Genomic DNA, 27276 nt, shown 5'->3' on the forward strand with positions numbered 1-27276 from the left:
GTTAAATCCGATGTAAGAGGACTAGAGTGTGTAGGGGGCATAGAAGGTGTGCCGGCAACTGCATCTATAATTATGATATTAAGTTATGATGGCTAAATGGAACGGAATTTATACTATGTTATTTTGATCACTTTGGTTTTATCCATTTCTCTCACACTTTCTTTACCATAATTATTTGGCTTATATTTATTTATTTTCCTACTTAATTTATATTTCTATCTATGTTTCACCCATGTTTCCATCAGTATATCAGCCTTGAAAAAGCCCCAGGCTTGCATGCCAGGACAGGCTGATCTGTTCGAAGATAAGTGACTCCGATTTGGAAAAATCCCTCTTAGAATTAATAAATGAAGTAATCCAACATCACCAAATGCAATTTTCCGATTCATTATGACTTTACTCATTTTTGCCTTGATCTATTAAATCACTTTATGATATGAAAGGGTGAGGAGTCCCCCAATCTTCAAGGCAAAAAGTCCATAGATACATCCTCAATGAACTAGGATGCACCAATAGAAAGGATCATACACCCCTCCAAACCCTTGCATGTATTTAAAAGAAACGGACATATTATCCCGCGATATATATTGCACATTTTAGCTCTATGTACTGTCCTATTAAGCACAGCCTCGATCTGAAATTGCCAAAATGAAGCAAGGATAGCAGAAAGTATTAGATGCAGACTTCTACTTGCGAAACCTATATCAGTGTTACAAGGTCTTCTCACATTCTTCCCACAAGAAGAGCCCGGCATCTGCTCATTAGTGCCTATTTGCATGCTCCTGTCTGACATATGTTCCTGTCCCAATTCACTTGCATTGGAAAAATGTCTATATATGTAGCTCCAAAATGTATTAGAATTTACACTGATTGGGGGTGGAGCTCTGGTCCATTGATTTGGAGGTTTGCCTCTACTTATTTTGATTCTTACTGCCTATCTTTGCATTAAACATGACCTGGACATCTGTGCGCTATCTCCAGTGTTTTTTGTGTGTTTTTGTTTAGAGAAAATGGTGCATTGTGCACTAGAAAACGTCTCCAGGGGACGAGTAGGTAGGTTCTGTACCAAACGCCACACAATGACCCCAGGCGCCAGAGGCAAGGGAGAGATTTCACCTGGGAAACTCGGAGGAGCATGTCCCAGCCCTGAACCAGGTGATTCGACCAGAGAGTGTAAGCATGTTGAGCTAAAATTAAGTGAAGTCTAACAGTGTTTGCCACATTGTGCTTGTGGTCTTATTCTCTGTATTATCTTAAAGTGCACTGAAGATATCGGCTAGAAAGGCAATTATAGTAATTTATATTGATTGGGTAGGTAGGAATAGAAACAGTCTAATAACAGATTACATGCGTACACATCGATGGTTTAGAGCAAGATGACTCTAGAAAATAGTGCAGAAGTGGGGACGATAGGCACGAGTAGCACCGACCCTTCAATTGTTAATGTGTATGAGAAAGAGGCCCTCTGATCCCCTTGCTCTGCCTGTTTTTCTAGTCCCTTTGGGCACACAACGGAAGGTCAGCCAAAACCAAAGTGAGCTTTGGGTGTGATTGTCGATACTTTACACCTCTGCAAAATCAGTTGCAGAACAAAATGAGGGAGCCTTTACCCAGCTTTCCGTCTCCATCCTCACCACCCTCCACAGGATGAGCGGCAGGCATAAGGCCGCCAGACCCTCTGCTGTTTATCATGCATAAATGAAGGAACAGTGCTGGGAAAGAAAAATCGAAATGAATTGAACACCATCGACTCCTGCTTATGTTATGCCTGACCAGAACAATAAAACCACTTGCAAATTTCTTAAACAGTGGGAGGCATTTGCTAAAGAGGATGGGAAGAAATCCTTTCTTGAAAACAGTACCTTTGATCTAGTGGTTTGGGAACTTGCAAAAGTTAAAAAAATAACGAAATCAAACAGAGACCAAACCATGGCCACGCTTTTTACGGTGGAGGGCAATAAATCCAAAAAAGAATCCCATGTCCGAGCTACGAAGCAGACCCAAGAGAAGCTGGAATACAAAATAAGTCACTTTATGGACAGAGTAAGGGCTTGTGCTCCCATGTCTCTGCTTCCTCCCTATTTATTCTCGCATGGAGGAGGATTTTTTTGAATATTTTCCCCATGACAACCGATGGGACTGGGAATGCACCTGTAAAGGAGCAGTATTGGTGGGACTGGTAAAGGAAGGATCACAAGGATGGAAAGTGCAAGTGAGCTCGGGGATGTGAGCGACTGACAGCAGAGCACTTGATAGAAGCATGTGAATAACCAGACAGGACAACATATTCCATTACTATGGAGCAGTCTAGACCAAGAGTGCATTCAGTTCCAGCTGGGAGTAGAGATTCCTTTGAATGCAGCCCACCATAACCTGAGAAAGTCTAAGAAGGACTGCAGACTGTCTGGCTTGAAGCCATATACAGAGAGACAGGGCAGTAGCTTCCCTTCCCTCCAGCGATGCAGACAAGCCCACCCTGTCCATTCCTGATGCTCTTCTTCCCTTAAGATACTACTCTGTTCCCTGGGGTATAGTCACAATCCACGTCCCTTGGACTCCTTTTAACTTAATGAGCACTAAGAACCAGTTTCTCCAACATTAGAGAAAACTCTGCCCAGTTCTGCGAGGGACAGCAACATATTTGTTTAAAGTATAAAGACTGAACTGGGCTGGTTTGAATCAATTGCTGGAGTATTGGTAGTCAGTGAAGTGAGAGAACGATTGGTTTAAATGTCTGCATGGAAAATGCAGGACCCTGGAAACAATAGGGCCTGCATACAGCAATGAAATTGTTGTTGAATGTAGTTACAGGTGTGTGCTTGGTAAAAACGGACTGGACCAAAATTTCAAACTGAAAAAGAACAAGGACAAATCGTGAACAGATTATCTAGATAAGCTTAAGGGTGTATTTGAAAGGTACTCAGGCATTGCCCATCCAACGGAGATGTCTTTAGAAGCTGTATGGACTTGCTACCTTTGTTTCTGGCAGGAAAAGAAGGAAGAACTCTTATCTTCATATTTAGAACAGCCAAAGAGGTTCCAACTGTGCCTCGAATAACCTGATTCCTGTAGATCAGAAAGGAGTTCTCTAGGTTGATTGTATGATAAATGGTAAATGCACTACCCGCCTTATTGACACTGGTGCCAGACAATCTTCTGAATTCCCTTCAATACCTCTTTCTGGCTTTTCCATACACATAGTTAGTATTTGAAATCTGCGTGATCCCCACCACAATTCTACCCCATCTCTATCACCCTTGGACTCATTACAGATAAAAATGCTTTCTTACTAAGTCCTACCTCATCAACCTATTGGTGTGGAACATCTTCTGAAAACACAACTGCACTGTGTTCTGTCCACCCGATGTCTACTTCAAATTACCCTAATGCTGCAAGAATGAAGTGTTGGCACTGTCTTGTGAGAACACAAACTGTCAACCGAGTCCAGCTTCAACTTTCTGCGTCTCGTGAGCTAGCATATTGCTCGATGAACAAGTTACTTACCTTCGGTAACGATATATCTGTAAGAAACAGTAGTTAGTATTAGATTCCTTACCTTAGAATATCCCCAGGCGTCAGTCTGGATCCGGAAACTTTTGCGTAGCAGTACCCCTGCGCGTCGGTAGGCGTCGTCTGCAGGCGTCCCCTGCGGCTCCGCGTCGTCGGCGTCGTGCGCCGTGATGACGTCGCTGGAGTATATAGACGCCGCCTCCGCGCGCTGACGTCAGTTCTTTGCACACAGCTTTTCCGCGCCAGAACACGCAGAGCCATGTGAGAACCAACACTGGTGCCATTTGAAACTAGGGCCCTGAAAGGGATGTCCTTAACCCTAGGTATCAGTTCGCAGAACGGGGAGGATGGGCGGGGCGGTAAGGAATCTAATACTAACTACTGTTTCTTACAGATATATCGTTACCGAAGGTAAGTAACTTGTTCATCTGAAAGAAACAGGTTAGTATTAGATTCCTTACCTTAGAATAGATACCCCAGCAATACCAACCCCGGTGGTGGGTCTGCGAACCAATACAACCTACACCAGAAAGTCCTGGAGGACCGAACGGCCAAAGAAGCCATCCCTCCGGACTTGACTGTCCAGGCAGTAGTGCCTCGCAAAGGTGTGCAGCGAGGCCCACGTGGCCGCCTGGCAAATGTCCTGCAAAGGGACTCCCCGGCCCAGGGCAGTAGTAGCCGCCGTGGCCCGAGTGGAATGGGCCCTCAGCCCAACAGGAGGCTCCTTCCGAGCCAAAGAGTAGCATGCTTTGATGCACAGGACGACCCACCGAGAGATGGTCCGTTTCTGTACCGCCCTTCCCTTCTTCTCACCCACGTAGCCAACAAACAGTTGGTCATCCACCCGGAACTGGCGTGTGCGATCCATATAGAATGAAAGCGCACGTTTTGGGTCCAGACGATGGAGCCGCTCTTCATCCTTTGAAGGATGCGGAGGCGGGAAGAAAGAGGGCAAGGTGATGGACTGCCCAATGTGAAAAGCAGAGACTACCTTGGGCAGGAAAGAAGGTCTAGTCCGAAGAACCACCTTATCAGGATGAACAGACAAGAAAGGAGGTTGAATAGAAAGAGCCTGGAGCTCACTCACTCTCCTGGCAGAGGTGATGGCTACCAGGAAGGCCGTCTTTAAGGTGAGAAGACGGAGAGGACAGGAATGAAGGGGCTCAAAGGGAGCGCACATCAGGAAAGTCAAAACCAGGTTCAAGTCCCACTGAGGCATCACGAACGGAGTTGGAGGATACATGTGCGTGATGCCCTTCAAGAATCTCAACACAATAGGGGACTTGAACAAAGATGGCTGATCAGGTAGCCTCAAGAAGGCGGAAAGGGCAGAAAGATAGCCCTTGATAGTGCCCAGAGCAGAGCCCTGCTGGGCAAGGGAAAGGAGGAAGAGGAGAACCTCAGACAGAGGGGCAGAAAGGGGATCCACAGCCTTCGCTGTGCACCATGCCACAAATCTGTTCCACCGGCAGGCGTATACCGACTTTGTGGAGGGACGCCTGGCTGCCAGAATGACATCACAGACTTCAGGAGGCAAGTCAAATGGCCTCAACTGTCGCCGCTCAATCTCCACGCATGGAGGTGGAGACCGGACAGGTTCGGGTGGAGGACCGTCCCCTGCTGCTGCGACAGAAGGTCCTCCTGAAGGGGCAGGCGGATCGAGGGACCGACTGTCATGCTGAGTAGCTCGGGATACCAGTACCTTCGAGCCCAGTCCGGAGCCACAAGGATAACTTGGGCCCGGTCGCGCCTGATCTTCTTCAGCACTCTGGGCAGAAGTGGTATAGGCGGAAAGGCGTACAACAGACCGCAACTCCACTCGCGCCGAAAGGCGTCGCCGAGCGAGTGCCGTCTTGGAAACTCCAACGCGCAGAACTGATGACATTGCGCGTTCTCTTCTGAGGCGAATAGATCTAACCAAGGCTCTCCCCATTGCTGAAAGAGGCCTCTCGCCACATCCGAGTTCAGACGCCATTCGTGATCCACCGAGCACCGACGGCTGAGTTCGTCCGCCCTGGCGTTCAGAGAACCTGCCAGGTGTTGAACCGTCAGAGTCACGCCCTGACGTTCCAGCCATTGCCAGAGGCGCAGAGCCTCTTGGCAAAGGGTCCACGACCCCACACCGCCCTGTTTGTTGCAGTACCACATGGCGGTGGTGTTGTCCGTGAACACCTGCACTACACTCCCGTTGACAAAGGGGAGGAATGCCTTCAGTGCTAGGCGAATCGCCCGCAGCTCCAACATGTTGATATGGAGCCGGGACTCCGCCGGAGACCAGAGGCCTCTGATCTCCGCCTCTCCCAAGTGGCCACCCCAGCCTTGGAGGGACGCGTCCGTCACAACCACGTGCTCCGGTTGGGGAAGGGAGAGGGATCTGCCCCTGACCCAATCGCGGTCCGTAAGCCACCACTGCAACTGTCTCGCAGTGCCCTCCGAGATCAGGACATGGTCGGATAGGTTGCCCTGATGCTGGGCCCACTGAAACTTCAGGTCCCACTGCAGAGCCCGCATCCGCCATCTGGCGTGATGCACCAGAAGGATGCAGGAGGCCATCAGCCCCAGAAGCCGCAGCGTCAACCTGACCGAAACCCGGGATAACGGCTGAAAGATGGGAATCAGAGCCTGAATATCCCGGACCCGCCGTTCCGGAGGATAAACCCGAAACTGCGCCGAGTCGAGAACCGCTCCGATGAAAAGGAGCTTTTGAGAGGGACACAGGTGTGATTTCGGCACATTGATGGAAAACCCCAGCTCGTGCAGGAGGTCTGCCGTCATCTGAAGGTGGTGGACGACTGTCTGGGGCGAGCCCGCCTTCAACAGCCAGTCGTCGAGGTAGGGGAAGACTGAAACCCCTAACCGGCGCAGATGAGCTGCGACCACCGCCATCACTTTCGTGAACACCCGTGGGGCGCTGGTAAGGCCGAATGGGAGCACGATAAACTGAAAGTGCTCGTGGCCTACCGTGAACCGCAGGTAACGCCGGTGGGCCGGCAGGACGGGGATGTGAAAGTACGCATCCTGCAAGTCCAACGCTACCATCCAGTCTTGTGGGTCTAGAGCAGCCAAGACCTGAGCCAAAGTCAACATCTTGAACTTCTCCTTCCGGAGGAAGCCGTTGACGTTCCGTAGATCCAAGATAGGACGCAGGCCTCCCTTGTCCTTCTTGGGTACCAGAAAGTAGCGGGAGTAGCAACCACACCCTACTTCTGGCCCAGGAACGCGCTCGATGGCCCCCTTGGCCAAGAGGGCCGTAACTTCCTCCTGCAGAAGTGTCAAGTGGTCCCCCGACACACGGTGGTTCTGCGGTGGCATGGCTGGAGGAGTGGACTCGAAGGGGAGGGCATAGCCCCTTCGGACAAGCTGCAGCACCCACCTGTCCGATGTTAACGCGCGCCAGCGGGAGTGGTGATGGCGAACCCTGCCACCCACTGGCGTCACGTGAGCCCGAAAGCTCGGACTAGGAAGGCTTGGATGCCGCAGCGGAGGGAGGCGTGGACTGACCACGACGCTGGCCTCTACCGCCACCACGGCGGAAACCACGGGCGCCACCGCGCTGGGGAGCGCTCTGCGCCGCGTGGCTGGCAGCACGTGTGGGACCTCCCCTCCCTTGGCCACGAAAGGGCCGAAACGAACCCGTCTGCTGGCGCTGGGTCGAGAGACCCAAGGACTTGGCCGTGACCCTGGAGTCCTTGAAGCGCTCCAGCGCGTGGTCCGCTTTGTCACCAAATAGGCGACTGCCATCAAATGGCATGTCCATAAGTGTATTTTGGACGTCTGGTGAGAAGTTGGCAGATCTCAGCCAGGCATGGCGACGAATCGCCACCGTAGTGGACATGGCCCGTCCCAGTGAGTCCGTGGTGTCCAGACCACAACGGATCGAGTACCGCGCCGCATCCCGGCCTTCAACCAAGGCCCGGGTGAGCTTGTCCCGCACTTCCTGGGGGCATTGCGGCAAACACTCCTCGACCGTATCCCACAGGGAGTGGGTGTAGCGGCCCAAGAGGCACGCGGTGTTACAAGACCGCAGTCCAGCGCTCAAAGAGGAAAACACTTTTTTTCCAAATTGGTCGTACCTCTTTGATTCCCGGTCGGGCGGAGCCGACGGAAATGCGGACTGTGAAGTGGAGGCCTGGATCACCAGACTCTCCGGGGAGGGATGGGTGGACAGGAAGGCAGGGTCGTCCGAGCAGGGACGGTGACGCCTGGCAACGTTCCGGTCAACCGGCGCACCAGAAGCGGGCCTGGACCAGGTGCCCAGAAGGACATCCGTCAGGGCCTCATTAAACGGCAGCAGAGGCTCCTGGGGGCATGACTGCGGTTTAAAAACTTCCGTCAGAATATTCGGTTTGACCTTCGCGACGGGGAGCTCAAGGTGTAAGGCCTTGGCAGCCCTCATCAGGACCACCGAATAGGCAGCACCCGCCTCGGACGCCACAGGGGACGGAGAGACAAACCCAGGGTTGGGCGACTCGTCCAGGCCACTGGCATCACCCAGATCACCTACCCAGTCCACATCGTACTGGCAGGCACGGAATAGAGGGTCCTCAGACCCCTCCCAACCCTCTCCATACTCCTCCTCGTCATACCCATATTCTGGGTCGACGATATAGACATCGGGGTCAACGGGCCCCATCGGCGTCGGGTCCGGCGTCGGCCGACGCCGGTCCGGCTCCGAGTCCGGAGTCGGGGAGGAAAGGGGGGTGGCGCCGCGCGGCGTCGGTGCCGGGGACCCGACGCCGGCCGGAGCCGACGGCGGAGTCGCTGCACCACGCGGGGGCGGTACCACGGGTTGGCCCACAGGAACCGACGCCGGAGAGGCCGGGAGACCAGCCGGCGACGAACCAGAGGGAACCAGCGGCGCCGGGGCCGGAGCCACCGGCGGCGCCGGGGCAGGAGCACCCGAACCGCTCGGGCCCCCAGACGGGACCGACGGGCCCGCAGGCGCCGAAGGCCCCGCCGGAGAAGACCTCGCCCTCATAGCAATGAGGAAGGCCTCGATCTCCTCACGCGACGCGCCTTCCCCAGGGACCGACAGGTGTGGGGTAGACGGCGTCGGCGACCCATGCGGGACCGCGGGGGTGGGGTCACCCGAGCCCCCGGCCGCAGCACGCGGGCGTCGGGGGGAGTCGGGGGTGCGATGGCGACGCCCCGACTTCTTGTGCTTACCTGACGAGCCGGAGGAATGGTGGCGACTCCCGGAGCGCCCATGGCGGCTCCGCGACCGTTCCCTCGACCGCTCCCTCGACCTCCGACCGGACCGGGACCGCTCTCGACGCGGGGCCGACAACCGGAGCTCGAGAAGCTTGCGGGACCGCTCCCGCCTAGCTTTTCCAGTCAAGGCCCGACAGTCGACGCAGGACTCCACGTCGTGGTCCGCGCCCAGACACCGGAGGCAGAGTCGATGGTGGTCGGTGACCGACATCAGGCGGTCGCACTCGTCACAACTCTTGAAACCGGGCATCCTACCGGCACCGTAAAGATCAATCAGTTAACAAAAAACTTGGTCAAAAGACCGGAGTACTGCTCTTCGGATCTGCGCTAACTGGCGCGGAAAAAAGAAGAACTGACGTCAGCGTGCGGAGGCGGCGTCTATATACTCCAGCGACGTCATCACGGCGCACGACGCCGACGACGCGGAGCCGCAGGGGACGCCTGCAGACGACGCCTACCGACGCGCAGGGGTACTGCTACGCAAAAGTTTCCGGATCCAGACTGACGCCTGGGGATATTCTAAGGTAAGGAATCTAATACTAACCTGTTTCTTTCAGATACACACTTTTCACCAGTATTGGAGACTTAAATCTCCATGTTGAAGATGCGGACTGCCCGGCAGCTGCTACACTAGCAGCAGAACTAGAGGCACTTCAACTGATACAAATGGTGTGTGCTCTGACTTGCAGATTGGGCCACAGCTTAGACCCTATTTTCACAAATTCTGCTAATATTGTGACTGACCCTCCTATTCCACTTACATGGACTGATCATTTTGCACTACCCATGCGTTTGCTAACTCGCCGTCAGTGCATCTTGCCATTCTGGATCAACCAAATAAATCCAGTAGATGGGCCAAATTAACCTCTATTGCTTTTACTAAAGCATTGGAAAGAATTTGCCCGCTTCTGGAGAGCAGCATAGATATGGTTGATTTGCGGGTAGTAGAGTGGATTAAGGACCCATTAGATCAGATTACGACTGAATGGTTCAGTCAAGAATGATATATTTTAAAGAAAAGTTGCAAACGGCTAGAGCGCATCAGGTGTAAAAATTATGATCTTAACAATATGACTAATTATCGTGAAGCCCTGAAAAACTATCACAAGCACATTAGGCTCACACAACGCTATTTCTATGCAGATAAAATAGAGACACCACAGAATACGTCCCACTAATTCTTCTCAATAGTCAAGTCCCTCTCCTCTCTTGAGCATGTCTCAGCAGCAATTCCTCCATATTTAGGCAAGTGTAACATCTTGGCACAGTTTTTCTTCGCTAAAGTGGCTGCCTTTTACGCTACATTTCTTGATGCAACCAGAAGTGCCCCCTTCCTTAAAGTTTGGTTTGAGCCTATAGTGGAAAGGGAAGTGCTCTCCGATTTAAAGTCCATCACCACTGAGGAAGTTACCCGGATAAAGGCATCTATAAAATCAGGGGCTCTCTCTTACCCTGCCACCCTCACGATCCTGGAATGCAGTGTTTTGTGCATTGCTACTGTGCTGTGCGATCTGTTTAACTGTTCCTTTAGGAGTGGACAGGTACCTCAGGCTTGGAAACACACCACAGTGCCCCTGTTCAAAAAGCCGCTGCTCAAGAACTTTGAGGTTTGAGAAGTGATGAGTGTGTACTCCATAGAAGATCACAAAGATTCTTATCAGGAATAATATCCGTTCTTTCAAGTCTGTTTACAGAGGACAGGACTATTTCTAGTTGCAGAATAGCATCTTTATTATTTTTTGTGGAACATGGACAGCCGACACGTGTTTCGCCCCCTCTTGGCGAGTTGCGCCGGGGCTTTCTCAAGGCTGTAGGGGAAAATGAATAGATTGATATAGATGTGAGATGAAATAGCAGTTGACCCCAAGAAGAAAAAGAAAGTCACCTAGAGTGGAAAAGTTATTGAAATATTTTTTTAATATCTCAGCGTAAAGGCCTTATCTAAACCGTGAAGTGACAGTGTGTCGTGCCTCAAGTCTGTTGATTATAACTTACATTATAGTGAGTCAAAGCGATAATCAGGAAGTGCAAAGAAAAGTGCAAATCCTAAAAAGATGAATTAAGTGATTTAAAAGGAATAGAGTAAAGAGTGCGCTTTTAGGATATGTCTCGATGTTCAATGTTCTTTATGCAACCCGGAAAGTAGCCAAGAATGCCAGACCAGGATGTTGTGGTAAGACATGACCAGAGAGTGACAGCGCAATAAACAGTATAGAGTAATCATACCTAATTTCACATATATAGGATATATAATTATAGTTCCCAATTTTTGTAATATCCAAGGTACAGGGAGTTCAATACTCCAGGAGCAGAAGTTCTTCTTTAGGTTCTAATAAAAGAGTTTTTTATATATAAAATGTTTATAACCAGATCTTGTGTCATAGCATAACATACAGATCCTATAATATAGCACATACAAAATCATAAAAACCGCATAGATTGTTATATTAAAAAGGAAATTATCAATTGGATTCTTTTCCTAGGTTAAGCATTTCAAAGTAGTCATTATTAACATTGTGGTACGAATCTTTTTTCTTTTTTCATTTTTCATGTGCATATTCGTCTATTGAAATACAGCATTTAGTCGCCCTATGAGCACCCACTTAGTTGTTGGTAATTCGCATGTCAAAACGGGAACTGATTAGGCAAAAGGCAGCTTATAAGGAAAACATCAAATTGACAACCGATAGTACAAGACGTATCGTCAGCTCGTAATATTCATATTAGTGAAGCCTACATGGGAACACCCAGATTGCTGGTGTGTTCGGGTCCCACAAACCGAACCATTGTTAAGGCGTGACCTAAAATATAACCACCATGGTTCGTAAGCACAATACGGGACACCATTGTGGTTGACATAGTACTTAGCCAAAGACCGATGCATTGAGTGCAAGGAGCTGATATAATCGAATAAGCATACTTGCTGTCTCGAGCGAGTGGAACGGACCGTTACTTGTTCCTCTCTCGCCACGTTTGTCAGAGCACCTGGCATACTTTTACTCACGTTAGGCTTAATTCCGCGTTCGGTCCCTGCTCCCAGTCAGTCAGGATTGGTTTACGGGTTAAGTCCCAGGCTATCTGTCGCCCGTGAGACAACGGGAAGTTAAAGGGGCATAAACCGGAAGTAGACCCGGGAGGTCGTATTGCAAGTTTAGATTATCTTCGTTTTTTTGTTTTTTCGTTTATTTGTGTGTTGAAAAGAGACCCGGCTAAGTTTTACTGTGCAAAATTATAATTTGAAATTTTGCAAAGAGAAAAACTATATATCATTTTAACGTTTTAAAAATTGGTTGGGTCTTAGCCAAATCGGTACTTAGGACCGCCATTTATAAGAGGTGTTGACGCCTTACTGTCAGACTATCAGCCTATATGGGCGAGGGCGTCACAGGGCATCTTATAGCGACGAGTAATCATACTCTCTGTTGTGCATAGGGTCCACATCTAGTAAGAGAGCTAAAGCAAGAGAGCAAGAGAGCAAATTTTTCAAGAACTTTGAGCCTATTTCCTTGCTTCCTTTCACCTCAAAGGTAGTAGAAAAATATGTAAACCATCAACTGTCTTCTTTCACTTAAGCAAGTGACCTTCTGCATAAGACCCAATCAGTCTTTCGCCCTCCATACAGAACAGAATCAGCCCTTTTATTTTCTTCCGAATCTATCGGCCAAGCTAGGGACAGAGGAGATATGATTGCTTTGCTCTTGCTGGACCTCATGGCAGCATTTGATACTGTGTCTCATAGACTCCTGTTAGAACGGTTGCTAAACTTCGGAATTAGCAGTAAGGTTCTACAGTGGTTGCAGTCTTTTTTGCAGAGCCGCAAAAACCTTTTGCCTCAAAGACCTTTCCACTGCAGCAGGGGGTGCCCTAGGGCTCCTCCCTCAACCAAACATTATATAATCTGTATATGCGCCCCTGAGCCGACATCGTCGAGCAGTATCGCTTTACCACTGTGTCGCACACCAACAATACTCAACGAATATTCACTCTCTCCCAAAAGTCAGCCGACTCTGCAGCACTGCTCCGCTCCTGCCTGACAGAGTTAGCAGAATGGATGAGCCTCAGCTGTCTCTGGCTCAATACAGGTAAAACTGAGGTTCTTATCCTCGGTAAACAGTCATCCATTTGGTCTACGGCTAGGTGGCCTGATACGTTGGGATCCCTGCCAGCTCCCAAAGTCAAAAACGTACCTACAATCAAATCACAAGCCTATCAGGACAGTGCTTCAGGATCTTAAAATCACTGAAAAAATCCTTGTTTTCTTGCCTGAGGCAGCCAGAAAGACAGTCGCCCAGTCGTCTTTATCATACCCAGACTGGACTATTGTAACGTATTATATCTAGGAGTCTCTCAGGCACGTATTATGAGACTGCAGCGTGTGCAGAACATGGCAGCATGTCTACTACTGAATCTGCCTAGACGCTCCCCCTCAGCTTCTACTCTAGCAAAAAGGCACTGGTTCCCCCTGAAAGAAAGGGTCTCTTTCAAACCTCAATGCTATTACCACATAATTCTCAATGGAAGAGGCCGTAGCTACATGCATTCTCTAGTCACAGCCTATTCCCCTAAAAGAACCCTGAGATCAGCTGATGCCACTCTAACATCTATTTCTAAAATCAAAAGAATGCACATCGGAGGATGCTCTTTTAGAGTCTTGGCAGCAAAACTGTGGAACTCTCTGCCTGTTCCACACAGAAGAAGTCAGAGGTCTCTTTTCGTAAAAAAACTGAAAACTAAGAGCCATTTAATCTTGGCTTTCCAGTATCTTGTGCTCTCTATTGAGGGTAGGAAACCTTAGCGCTGGGACACGTCTGCTGGCGTAACAATGCACTCTATAAAAAACATTATTATAATTGCACATAGTGCTAAGCTTACATAGGCTCTTACCAATGTATTTTTTTCAGGTGCCCTCCATGTTGTGGTCCACCGGAGTCAACAATGAGCGGTTCATTACTTCAAAGGAACCAGTGAAGATAGAGGTCAACCCACGAAAGAAACTGTCTCAGATCCCTCATTAACCTCTTAAAACAAAAGGCTGAGTCAGGAAAAAATTAGCATCGTTAATGCAGACTTAATTTTGGTACCTATTGTAGAGAAGTGTGGCTCACTGGTTAGAGGAGGCAGACCTGAAGCAGAGGTCAGACCCGGGACCAGGGTTCAATTCCCGACGCGGCAGGGTCTTGAGCCCAAATGTCCACGGACTCGATAATTCTCGTTTCGGTGCCTACTCGAATCACAGGTTCACACTCTGCAGCTCTGGGCATTAGCCTGCTTAATCTCCACTACGCCCCCCCCGCGGCGGGATGCCTGGCTTTCACCTTGGGGAAGCCAGGACGGGTTCGCAAGGCAATCGCCGAGATGCCTACGGGTAATCGAGCGCTATATAAGAACGCATAATAATAATAATAATAATAATAATAATATTGTAAGCAGGTGTAATAACCGGATTCTCCCAATACAAAAAGACAGGAAAGACAAATGAGTATATATTTTCCCAAGATCCTAGAGCCATCAATAATGTGCTTATCCCAGTTTCTCTGTGGTTCCTAATCCTGCCAACATCTTTTCTTGCAACACCCAGTGGTTTACTGTGGTTGATCTTTGTTCCACCTGCTTCTTCATTGCCATACATGGACAGTCTGTTCCTCTTTGCGTTCTCATTAATGAATCACAACTTTTGTGGTGGAGGATTCATCAATGACTTACAGATTCTCTCTCTATTAATCTTTTCTCAAGCTTTAAAGAAATATAAGGAAACTTCGGTATTTCACAGGGAATCTACTTTTGACACAATATGTGATGATTTATTGTTGGCAACTGTTACTTTAGATCACTTGTCTCCACGCTTCATCGGCTGAAAAGGAGTATAAGGCTTCAAACAAAAAATATCAGTTTTGCCTCACATGAGTATGATATCTTGGTCATGAACTTTCAGGCCGTAGAGCGCAACGTGTTGTCCGAGTGAATTGAAACCAGCAGTAAGAAAGCGAGAACTAACATAAGGGTTTAAAAATCTGTCTGTTTAATATGTAGAGCCTATCTTTCTTGTCCTTCCTCTGCCCCGACAGGCGGCGCCGGGAAACCCTAGGGTAGCTGTGCACCTAATAAGACTAAATTAACAATAACAATAAGTTGCCCAGTTCAGTGACCATATCCCAGGTATGTGATCACTTTCCCTTGGGCTATGGTGCAAATCATGGGGATGAAAAAAAGCCTGTTGCCTAATATTTTTCCACTCTGGACTAAGTTTAGCTAGGCTGCCTCTCAGTGGTGTAGATAGACCTTTTGCTGCCTGAGGCGGTCAGGGCGTTTGCAGCCCTGCATCGGCCGCAGGTAAGAGTGGGTGGGGGGTGACGGTCCCCGTATTTGCTGCCCCGCGACGGCCACAGGTAAGAGCAGGAGAGGCTGCCGCCCCAAACACTTATGCCGCCCAGGGTGGACCACCACTACCCCCCTTTGCTATGCCGCTGCTCCCTCTGTGTCTCTGAGTAGGCACTGCTGCCCCTCCTGTTGAAGCCTCTGAAAATACAGTATTTAAATCCACTCCAATTGTTGCTGTTCCCTACTTTGGTGTTGCTCTTCTCACCACTAAAACACATTACCTTTCCACTGCCAGTTTGTTTTGATATGAACTTATGTTGTCTGTTTCTCACATCACTCCTGTGTGTTGACCCTCTCTGAACCCTGCATCTCTGATAGTTTTGTTGTAACTGAGCATGTGCTCATCAAACTGATGCAACCATAACAAAAAGTGAATTAATGTATTTTGTGGATTGCTCAGGCCGTAGAAATGACAAAAGTGTACTGGTTACTGGTAATGCTATTTTCATTGCAAATCAAATACAAAAAAGCCACTGTCTGCCATACATGAAATCTGCTGAGGTTATGGAGCTCACTGCTCTGCATCCTGACTGAGAAAAAGATAGTGACAGTGTGTATTGACTCAACCATATGCGTTTGGAGTGGCAAAAGACTTCGGAGTCTTCTGGATGTAGAGGGTATTCTTGGCACTGCCATTACCCCAATTAACCAATAGCTTGTAAGACATTGAACGCTTTAATGTTGCCAAAAAAGACTGCTGTAGCGCGATTTGTGCTGTGCACCAATATCCACATGACGAGGTATCCCAAGGAAATGCTCTCACTGATACAGCTGCTATGAAAGCAATCTTATCACAAACCAATGATGCTGCTGCACAGGATGTACACACTGATTTGTCTCCCATGCCCTCCTTAAAAGATTTGTCTTTGTTGCAGGCAAACCCTCAGAGTGAAAAACAGGACTGTAGAAGAAAGACAGAGTGTGGAGAGACAGGTGAAGATGTGCGGTTGCACAGACATTTCTACTCATCAACCTTGCATGGTTGTATCATGGAGCTGCCTGTGTCGGAAAGGATGACAAGATACATGCCACCAATAAATCATTGCCATTCCTGTGTCATTTGCCAGTCACATAATGCTGGGGAAAGGATTAAGACCATCTCTGCTGCTTACCCTGCTTACCTTGGGGCCCCTTTGTTCACCTCCACATTGACTTTAGCTAGATTCCTAAGTGTGCCTCACCTTCGTATGTGGTGGTGGCTGCATGTTCTTAAAGTGGGTAGAAGATATTACCTGCGTGAGAGCAGATGCCATCTTAGTTGCAAAGAGCTTACTTAGTGACTTCATTCCCCGTTTAGGGATCCCAAGTCGCCTCTCGAGCAACCGAGGAACATACTTGATTTCAAACGTAGTGCATGAGATCTGCAAACCTATAGGAACTAATCAGCACTGTCACTGTGCCAATCACCCTGAATCTGCCAGCAAGGTGGAAAAAAATAACAGTATGCTCAAGCAAAGATAGCGACGCTATGTTCTGAAATACAATTGAAATGGCTCTATGTCTTGCACTTACCTGTGTGGTCCATCAGGACCATACAACTCAAAAAACCAGACTGAGAGAAATATGGCACAAGCTATAATGTTATACTCAAACTCTCTCAAAGCAGCTGCCAAACTAGACCTGCTAAAAGATGATTGTTGAAATGATGTCTACTACGAAGAGCTCTATAGATGGCAATGGTCCCCGGACAAGCTACACAAGGCTAAACTGAGTCCAGTTGCTGGAGATGCGAGGACCAGAACTGTGACACTGTAGATTGCTGTGAGACTGTGCCAGGGAAAATACAACAAGCAATCGAACTATGAGATTAGCTCTGCTTCATGACATGAGTGATCTCCCTGATCTGACTTCTCTTGCAATGAGTTACACATAAAGGAACACATACAAATTAAAGCACAATGCAATGTGCGCCAGAGCCACAACAAAGACAAATATGGAGATTATAGGATAAATATGGGCTTATGCATTTGTAAAAAAAACAACAGCATAACGTTCTCAAATGAATCCATATTATCTTTCCAAAAGTTCCTGGCTCGTTTGTTACTTGAGCCTATCAACGACGTTTCCACCCTCACATGGGATACTAGGGTCTCATCAGGACAAGGAAGTTAAGAGGACATCTGTAATGATGAAGAAAAAGATGTAGAAATGGTGGTGATCTATGTGATCTGAATAATAAGGAATTACAAGAAATGTACCTAAGACCCGCTATTAAATAGGCAATAAATAAAAGTGTCCAGTATAGATAGCAGGGAACGAGTGCTTAATTTGAGCTGGTGCTTTCCGGTACTCAGCACCGACACTTAATTGGTTTCCGGTGCTCCGGCACCTAATTGCAACACCATACTTATAACAGTCCACCACATGGTGGCGCTGCTCATCTAATTTAGAGATGAGCAGAACACCGGTTGTTTATGAATACAATATACATTAAAAATAACAACCTGCCTCCCCAGCCATTCCTTTAGCTTTGTGGACCTGGAGTAATCTGAACTGTCGCATTTACATGAGAGAGAGATGGTTAGTAGTTGTTTTGGCAGCGATGACAGGGTTGATGGGTGGTGCAAGTTGCAGTGGCCTCCTGGTCAGAGCCCTGGCACTTCATATTTTACAAAATAAGAACTGACGGGAATGTACAGCATTCAGATAAAACCATATGATAAAAACATTGCTAAGGACCGATGGAGAAGATTCGCAAGGGTCTTGCTTTTCTAAGAGTAGGAAATACAGAGCACATAGCGAGGTGGACCTTTACAGATTGGTTTAAGCAGTAAACCTAAGGCACAAAACCCAAACCCAATGCTAAACAGGTCTAAAGAGGTGGACAGAAGCGATAACTGATCTTTGTTAAAAGTGATTAAAACCAGTAGACAATGCATAAAATAAGACCAGCTTTGTGGTAAAAGTGTTTTAAACAGTGTTGATCATGCTGGCCCCTGCTGCACTTGTAATTTGACATTTATTATAATTTATATTGTATTGTTTTTTACTACCACAGGCCTGTCCCTTGAGTGAGTAAATTCATTTTTTAGCCAGACTGAGGTGTGCACGCGTCATGCTTTTCATTGTTTGTAAAAGTTTTTATTAGCCATACAATAAAATTGACTTATGACTTATGCAATGCTTTCATCCGTCACCCCTAATCGTCAGCGTCTGGACTGGAAAATGTTTTGCTAACCAAGGTTTCTTAGGCCACAATTGACTGGAAAGGCTCCATCAGTGTGGCGGACACAGAGAGGAGACAATGCCCCCCTAGCACGATGCACAGGGTAGTCAGACCGTCACTGTCAGTTACAAGCGCGAGCGTGTGCTTAGCAGGTTCTTTCAGGAAATAAAATGAGAATGAGACTTGAAACGTGACCCAAGTTTCAAACCTCAATGTTGGTAAGAAGGGTACGATTTGATCGGCAAAAAGAGGTGGGGGGGGGGCATGGTTCTACAATAGGGGATAGAAAATGTATTAAGTGCAATAGTGAAAACACCCAAGAACAAGTATCAGCGACGTACAATGGCGTGACCACTTGGCTGCGTCTTGTGAATTATTACCTGGCATTTTGCGAATAATAATACCAAATACACAAATAGATACCACACTTTTCCGTTTTTGTTCGTGGGCCTAGTGTACTATGTTTCAAGGAACATTCAACTCTCAGCTGGGGTATTGCTGCGAGACAATCAATGACCTTCCTCGGGTAGTTGGCTACAATCGGGAGCAGGACCACAAGGTATACAGTAGGCGGTCTTCAACCTGACTGTATCTAGGACAGTTCTCAATCTGCACCAGGTAGATTTTATGGAGGGTGGGGGGTGCAAATAGGCCCAAGGATGATTGGAGGGTCTTAAACTGTTAGTATATGACTAGTTAACTGTGTTGAAACTCTTCCCCACACACTAGCTACGAACGAGGGGAAGGACAACTCCACCCCTTGTTGACTATCAATATATGAACATGCTCTCATTTCCCAGGATTAACTTGTGTCTAGGCATGGTTAATAGAAATGGGAATCTCCACATCTGCTACAAATGGAGTTACAGGAGAAATATTTAAAATATCAAATTGTTGACTTTACTTTGTTTTACTTTTTCTGATAAAAATCTAATAAAGAAATATGATTAAATGCTATTCTCCAATATTGCAGGAAGCTTATACACTGTATCTATAGTTTCTGTTCTCAGGTTTAAGGGGTCCTACCTGAGTTTTTGTGTGAAGCTTGCCATTCCCTCCAGCCCTGTCAGAATGAATGGAAAAAGTCGGCTTTATAAACTCACTGGAGAGGTTATACACAACTCTTAAGTGTCATGGATTGGAGGCGTTTGTCCACTTCTAGTTCAAGCGTGCAGCCCTCTCTTAGGATGCCTACAATCTAATGCACATCTGTGGAACTGCATCAAGCCCCGGGTAGTGGCTGCCTGTTGGAGCTGATCCTGTTGCTGCCCGACCACCTTCAAGTGGGTCAGCTCTCCAGTGCCCACCCTCCTCATATGCACACCAACAGCCTTGCAATGATGCAACCACCACCCCACATCATTACCACATTCACCTGAAGCAAGTGTTCATCCCCTGGAAAGAAAATCCCCATGTGCGTCTGCCACATAATCTTTGTCACTGATCTCAGGCTCTTGCTCTTGGTGGAATACTTCATTGCTGTAGAATGGGGAGTTATCAAGAAACCCAGCAATACTTCACCTCTACTTTAGTGAAGCTGCCACTGTGTGTGTGAAAACAACTACTTGCTGTTGCTTGTGAAATACTGATAAACTATTAATCTTTCTTCATGCTGGATCTGCATGCACTTGTCTGCAATTGTTGTGAGGGGTGTACCTTTAATCGGAGTGCACCCAGCAAAAAAGAGATTTGCCTTGATCTATCCTATGATGGGGGCCAATTCCCAGAATGTGCCAGCCCTTCTCCTGAGTTTTCAGGGGCTTGGATAGTATAATATTCGTATTGGTCTCTGTAAGACTGGCATTCCTCTTCTAGCTTATTCTGTAAGAAGGTAGTCTTGTGTAGGTAGAGAAACCTCTCACTGGTGTGTCTTTGTTGGTCGGAGTGAACACCGTCTCCTTAAAGGCGTAGTGTTTCCCAAAAGCTTACATTTAAGAGACTATGCACATTTCATTTGTGGTAAGAAAGCCTATCCCTGGCTGTCTCGTGAGTAGTTTGTGGTCTGTTATCCTTGCTAAATTATCTCCTCCTAACAGACACATTGACATTCACCCTCTCCAGCAGCGGCCGGGACACAATGACGACCCTGATACGAAAAGGTTCTTCTCCATTCTGTTTCCCAAGTATGGAGTAAGACAGGCCACTGAGAGACTAGGCAGAATGCTCAGATGCTGGAAGAAGTAGCCAATGTCACCACCTTTACCAAGGTTTGATATCAGACGGCCATGCCCTTACACAAAAGAATGGCTGTAGGTAATATTCTTGCAGTCAAAAGGGGCATCTGTGCAATGGTATGGTGTGAATGTTGCAAATATCGTCCCACCAACTCCCTTAATATCCACAAAGATTCCTGATAGTGTTCAGACATTACAGGACATTAATAAAGGTCTTGAAGTCAACTCGAATGGCACCTGGTCTTGTTTGTCTGGGATATTTGGGAAATGTAGTTTTTCAACTTGGGACTGAACTTATTCTGGTTATTATACCAATGTATGTTCTGATTAAATGGAGTACGTGCATTTGTTAATATTGATGTAGATGTACACAATGATACACCTGTTCATAACAAGCATTTGCAATGCAATAGGTCTCGCATTTGCAAAAGTTTGAGCTATTGGCATTGTAAATGACAAACCTTTTATCTATGTGTTGGTTTTGAAAACAGATAAATAAACGTCATTGTTATTTACAGTGCCAATAGCTTAAACTCTCGTATTGTAAATGACAATGCCTTTTTTTTTAATGTTTTTAATTAAAAAAACGCAGTCATTTATAATACCAATAGCTGAAACTCGTGTAAATGTGATACCTATTGCATTGCAAATGCTTTTTTTTTAACTTTGATTATGTGATGGCAATAAATATCCAGCATAGTGAAACACTAACTGAAACGCTGACCCTTCTTCCAAAGACCAGGTCCTGCAGAGTCTCCCAAATAATTAGTGGCTCTTATTTGCATTGGATATTTCTCGTTCACTTTACACACTTTTGTGGGACACTCAGAGTCAGAGGCGCAACTAGAGACACATTTGGGGGTGGGAGGCACCAAATTTTAATAAATCTTTATTTTTTGCTTGGACTTTTGTTAAGCAACAAAAAACAGCTTGTGACCCGCCAGTGGGCCGCGACTCACAGTTTGGGAAACAGTGGCAGAAATGGTACACAACTGCACAAATAGAGCACCTGAACTTGTGTGTACAAGTCATGAAGATGTTAGGGTTGTTACTATTACTTTTAAATTGAGGCTGGCACAACTGTTCTTTTAGGCAGCAGACACCACCAACAGAACACATTAAAAAGAACACTGAATACATATCAAACTCAGATGCAATATACCATATAGCTAGGTATCACTGGCCAGGGCGCCTACTTCTTTCCCTCTCAGCTGCTTAACTTCATTTAACTTTGGCCTGGGTAAAATAGGCCCTGACACGTGCAATCTGGTCCGCTTGCCGCAAGTATTTCCAGAACTACCGGCAAAATGTTTAGTTTGCCACTTGGGCACTCCCTATTCCAAAGAAACAGGGCAATTTTTAAACTTCTTCATTGCAGTCTGGTACTCTGCATTTGCCCTTTGAGGTGGTGCCCGGAGGCAGCTGCCTAACAGAGGTTTTTATGGAGCACTGGCACCGAGTCTATTGGGCTAAATGACCTTTTTTAGAAGTTAAAAAGCTTTAAGTAAAACATGCACAGAGTGCAAAATACTCATGTATTACTGTTGTTGGGAGTGGGGGTCCTTGGCCTGTAAGAGGAAAGCCTCGAGAGGGGCAGCTGGACACTGATGGGGGGAGCAGCGCTGCTGAAACATGATCCGATATTACAGCCTCCCTCAGATAAGAAAAAACACAAACGCCCAAGAGCAAGCAGGATGTGCCTCACGTACATATTAACCACCTTCTTTGACAGACACAGGCAAATCCCTCTCACATTACCAAGAGCAGGCAGAGCACCCCAACAGTATGGCATACAGTGAATAAGCCCCATGTTCTCACACATACAGTACCTCTTTTCCACAATTGAGAGCAGTTAAAACCCAGCAGACACCATTAAGTAATAATGACACGCCTCTGCTGCCTGACAACCACAGGGCAGAGAGAAATGGAACGAGTGAACAATGAAACAAGGTAGGGGACAGAGATAAAGAAAGAAGGGGAAAAGGAAAAGATGGAGGGTGTGTGTAAAAGAGGGGAATAAGAGGAAGTGTATAGAAAAGAAAGCAATATGAGTGAAAAGAGGCGGGGAAAAGGAACATGAGGGGTATGCAGTGATAAGTGGGAGTAAAATGGAAAATAGGAAAGGGGGAGGTGTACAGAAAAAGTGAGTAAAGAAGAAGAAGAAATGGGGAAGAGAGAGTAGAGGGAAGCAAGGAAGAGGAAGAAGAGGGATTGAGTGAAATAAAGGAGGGCATGGACAAGACGTAAAGAATAAATAAAGGGAAATGAGGGAGGAGAAATGTGGAAAAGAGGGGAGTAAGGAAGAGATAGAAAAAAGTACAGTGAAGACTAGAGAGGAAAAAGAGTAGTAGAGAAAATAAGAGAAAGAAGCTAGGGTAGAGTGAACAGAAGCACAGAGACAATAGAGATGAGGAAGGTGAGTTGAATGAAATGCGAGGGGCAGGTGGGGGAAAGAGGCAAAAGACGACTCATGAAAAGACTGAGGACCAGTAGAGAAAAAAGATGAGATACATTGTGAAACGAAGGGTGGAGGCAGTCAAAATAGATGAAGGTTAAGGGTTATGGAGGAATACGGAAGTAGAGAAGGACGTATAAAAAGGATGAAAAATATGGGACAGAGTGGAGATGGAGAAAGATAAACCGAACAGAGAATGAGAGTTGAAAGTGAGTAGGAATTTACAACAGAGAAAAAAAGTCAAAAAAGGAGAAGAGGTATAAGGAGAAGCAGAAAAAAACATACAGAGAAGGGAAAGATAAGAAATCAGGGGACTGAAGAATGGTACGGGCTAAAAATGAAAGTGGACGTGGGGACAAGGAAAATGTGTGTCTGGGAGCAGGGGAGAACTCGATAGAGGTGCTGATCGTCTCACAGTTACGTGAAAAATAACGTATTCCCATTTCGTATTTATTTTCTTTTAATGCTTGGCAGAATGATGTTCCCCGTAGGCAGAATAAAATGCAGAATTATTCAATAGTGTTTTGCTGACATAGTCTCACAGTTTCACAGGGCTGTAAATAACTGCTTCTTCTATTCAACTCCATTGTACTAATTTTACAGACCTTGGAATGATGAAAGGCTGAGCTAACTTTCCAGGATTCAAGCCTGTGAGCGAAACGAGAGAGCAGCACGCAAGGAATTTGGCAAGGCTTCGGAGGAGGGCACACAGTCGCGGCTCGCGGGTTGGGGGGACGCGATGGGTGGGGTGCGGGGGGTGTTTAAAAATAAAGTAAAAAAACTTGAAAACTTACCTCACTAGGTCCGCGCCACGGCCGCCTCTGGTCCCCACACGGAACTCCAGCTGGGCCCCACTTAATCCTGTCATGATCCGGTGGCCCTGAGCCCCATTGATACCCCACATGATCCTGAAGGCTATGCAGAGTACTTGAGCAGCTCAGTGAAGCCCTCGGGTGTCACCCGACCAGGAGAAGGCGACCGTTGTGCATGGCAGCCGCCTCCCTTGACAGTGAATAAAGGCAAACAAGAGGCATCTCTTGACCTCTGGGGCCTGCAAGCAGTGGCGCTAAACATCGGACGTGGCTCGATCGTGGGCTGGATCCCCTTCCCGGTGCCAATAGCTGATTGCGACTCAAGCCGCTGCCAAAGCACTGAGCCTGTGCTGCTGTGGGAGGCAGACGGAAACAAGAAGCGGCACGGTGTTAGCTAAAGTCCTTAGTACATCTGCGCGAGTCCCGAGGACATGTGGTTTATATATTCAGAAAGGCTAAAACAATGTGAAACTGGTTTCTAAGACTTACACTATTACCTTCCTTGCCCATTGACATCAGGCTGTCTCTCAAGAACTGACAACCACCCAAAGAGGAACAAGCTCTCGGCATTGCAGTTCAGTTCCGAAAACGAGGCCTGACACGCAAAAAGGATTTCCGGCCGGGAGAAAGGAGAGGCGTGACACGCACTGAAGGGGCGGAGAAACAACGGAGCGGGCTGCGGAGTCTGGTCTGACACGGAGGGACAGGACGAGAGGAGCCGGGGGGGGGGGGGGGGGCGTCGGGGCACTTTGACGGTGCCAGCCCCCCCCCCGTGATGGAAGCCCTGCTTGTGCCCGGTGAGTGGGGTTGGGTGGGGGATGGCTGTATCTGTGCCGTTAATGCGTGCGAGGGAAGCGAGTTAGGGAAGCGAGTTAGTCTGCGCAAGCGCAGCTTAGACGCTCGCTCCCGAGGTGAAATCCGACCTCGTCAAAGCGCGCGTCTGGTAGCTGTCCACTCTCCTAAATACGGGCAGCATAAGTTGGCGAGCTGATGCATTCATGCTTCGCATGAATGCAACATCAGCTCGCCCTAAAAACGATATGGAATCACTGTTGAAATTACCCGAGATGACCTCTCCATCAACCCAGACCCAGAAATACATGGTCAGGCAGGTCCTGCGTTCTAGGCCTGAGGCAGCTGATTGATAGATCAGAGGTGGGGTGGCACGTAACCAGCAGAACAAACGTGCAAACCATAAAAACACACATTAGTCCAGCTAATAAGCAGTGACACCACAATGGTCCGGGTAGGTTGGACCCAATAAAACGCACATGGTCGAAGTGGTGCGTGTTCCCAAAACATCAGAAAGTTAGATGCCACATGAAGTTAGAAACACTCAGCCAATCAGGACACAGCACATGTAGTGATCACGCGCTCCCCATGCAGGACATCTGGACACGTTACCCACTGGCCCTGATTGTGTCCATGCAAGGTTGAGACCTACCTGCATTTTTAATCAGGTGTTAGTAATTTATGGCTCCATGACAGGTTTTAAACAAAACAGGGGGACCCAATATGGTATGCAAGGACCTTGGGTAGCGATAATTTTGGAAACAGTGATCCTTGACGAAGTTAAGGTGAAAAAACAAAAGGAATATAGAATGAAATCAGTTCTATATTGCGACTGTCCAGCCGGACAGTAAGATTTAATCAACAGCAATTATGAGGATCAAGTAAAACATAGATAAAGTGGGACGCAGTCCTGTATCGAAAACAAAGGTGAACAGAATAACAAAAGAAACAAGCAGGCAAGGCACAGTGCTTGTTTGTAAATGTGAAGGGTTAAACAAGCGCGATAGTGAACACTACCGTTACACATTACTTATAAATAAGGCTGTGTGCACTGTGTCAAAGAAGGATAAAGGGATCATCATCAGGACAGAGGCAGATAAATGCCTGAAGGACATACAACCTGTACAACACAGTTAGTGTGGCACAAGGTATGAATTTGCACGAGAACAGCACTGTGGAGGCGAACATAATGGCCTCCGTGTCCGAGATAATTGCGTAGGTGGACTTTAGGGCACTGCGGTATTCCAAAGTGGAAAGGCGTGATGACCAGGCTGGGGTGGAAGCCTGTGAGGAATTCAGCGCAATGGCTTCACTGGCCGAGGATTGGGGGTGGCTCGATTGTCTTGAAACGGCAATTACGATCAGTGCTGATACGCGGGGGGTCCAGGAGTGATAAAGGGACGTCTGCGCGGTGCTCAGTGGCTCAATAGGCAGGCCATGACAGGGCCACCATTCTTCTCCCTAAACAAGATCTGTGAATTGTTTAATGATTCTCCAAGAAATGTACATAAAGGCGCTCAAAACGTTTGTACTTTGAGTCAGTCCTCAGACCCGTTTCTGCATGCTGTACTCATGGTTGCAGTGTTTAATTACACCAACTGTTCCTGTTTTGTCAAATGCCTAGTCTTTGTTTGGTCAAGGTAAATTGATATTCGAACAACATATTATTCAACATCCTTGCAGTAATAAAGGCTTTGCCCATGCTTACCCGCTTGATACCACTTGGGATGATGTTGGAAATGACCATGAAGAATTAAAAACTGTTATTATTTGACTGCATGCTATTGAACTGTTGTACGGGGTTTCACCTTCCAGAGTAAAAGGGGGTTTGGAAAAATGAGGCTCCATATATATGCACGACGCGGCAGGGTCGTGGACCAGGGTCAGCGGACTATATAATTCTCGCCTCGGTGCCTACTCTAACCAGGGATCACACTCGGCAACTCTGGGCATTAGCTTGCCTCATCTCCACAACGGCCCCCCACAAACGCCGGGGATGCCTGGTTTCACCTTGGAGATACCCAGTAGGGACCATCTCACAGGGAAAGCCAGGACGGGTTCCCCAGCGGTCTATAGCGCAGAGATACTCCTTCGGGAGTCGATTCTAGCGCTTTAGAAACCCACAATTAATTTTATAATGGTAAATACACTGTGACAACATAAATCCACGTGCCTTAACCAATGCAATTACATTGTTTACTAATCAACTGGAATTCTGTTTGCAGACCTGCTTCAAGCTCAGTAAAGCCTTAGCACTACTGCCCATTTAAACGTATTTTAAAGAAAGTACTATTTTGTTGCCCGGTATTGTACATAGTACATTTTAGCTCAACCGTCATACTAAGTGTGGCCTCATTTAGAAGTTGGAACAACAAAGGCAGGATTAATTAATTAATTATCTTTGCTGAGATTGATAACACAAAAAGTAATGTCCCAGGCAGTCTAGTTCAGTTTCCAGAATCATGTAAAAGCCACACCACCAAATGGTGGAGCAATGCTCCAAGTCCTGTGGTGTCATGAACAGATCAGTGTAGAATTGAAGGGTTTTAATGCCTGGGCCATAAAAATTAATGAGGATGAAGTGTTGCCTCTCGTCAACTCTCTGGAACATTAGGTACCTCCCTCTTGGTCACTGATTTCTCGATGTTCTCTTGTTTCTATATACATTTCGTCTTGTTATGGAGTAGCTTCACCGGTGGTCATAGAGAGGTAAACTGTGTGCCTCCAAGAAAAAGAAAATCTGCCAAAATCTCTACCAGGAAGTTACACAGCTGCAGG

The 27276-nt window shown here is 47.2% G+C and overlaps 1 protein-coding gene across 5 annotated transcripts in view; it reads right to left on the reverse strand.

The window, feature by feature from the left end:
* Positions 1-27276, reverse strand: part of YTHDC2 (YTH N6-methyladenosine RNA binding protein C2) — a 1035502-nt gene that overhangs the window by 724011 nt on the left and 284215 nt on the right. The window lies entirely within an intron of this gene.

This window comes from Lissotriton helveticus, chromosome 2_1 (assembly GCF_964261635.1).
Source record: "Lissotriton helveticus chromosome 2_1, aLisHel1.1, whole genome shotgun sequence".
NCBI classification, from domain to species: Eukaryota; Metazoa; Chordata; class Amphibia; order Caudata; family Salamandridae; genus Lissotriton; species Lissotriton helveticus.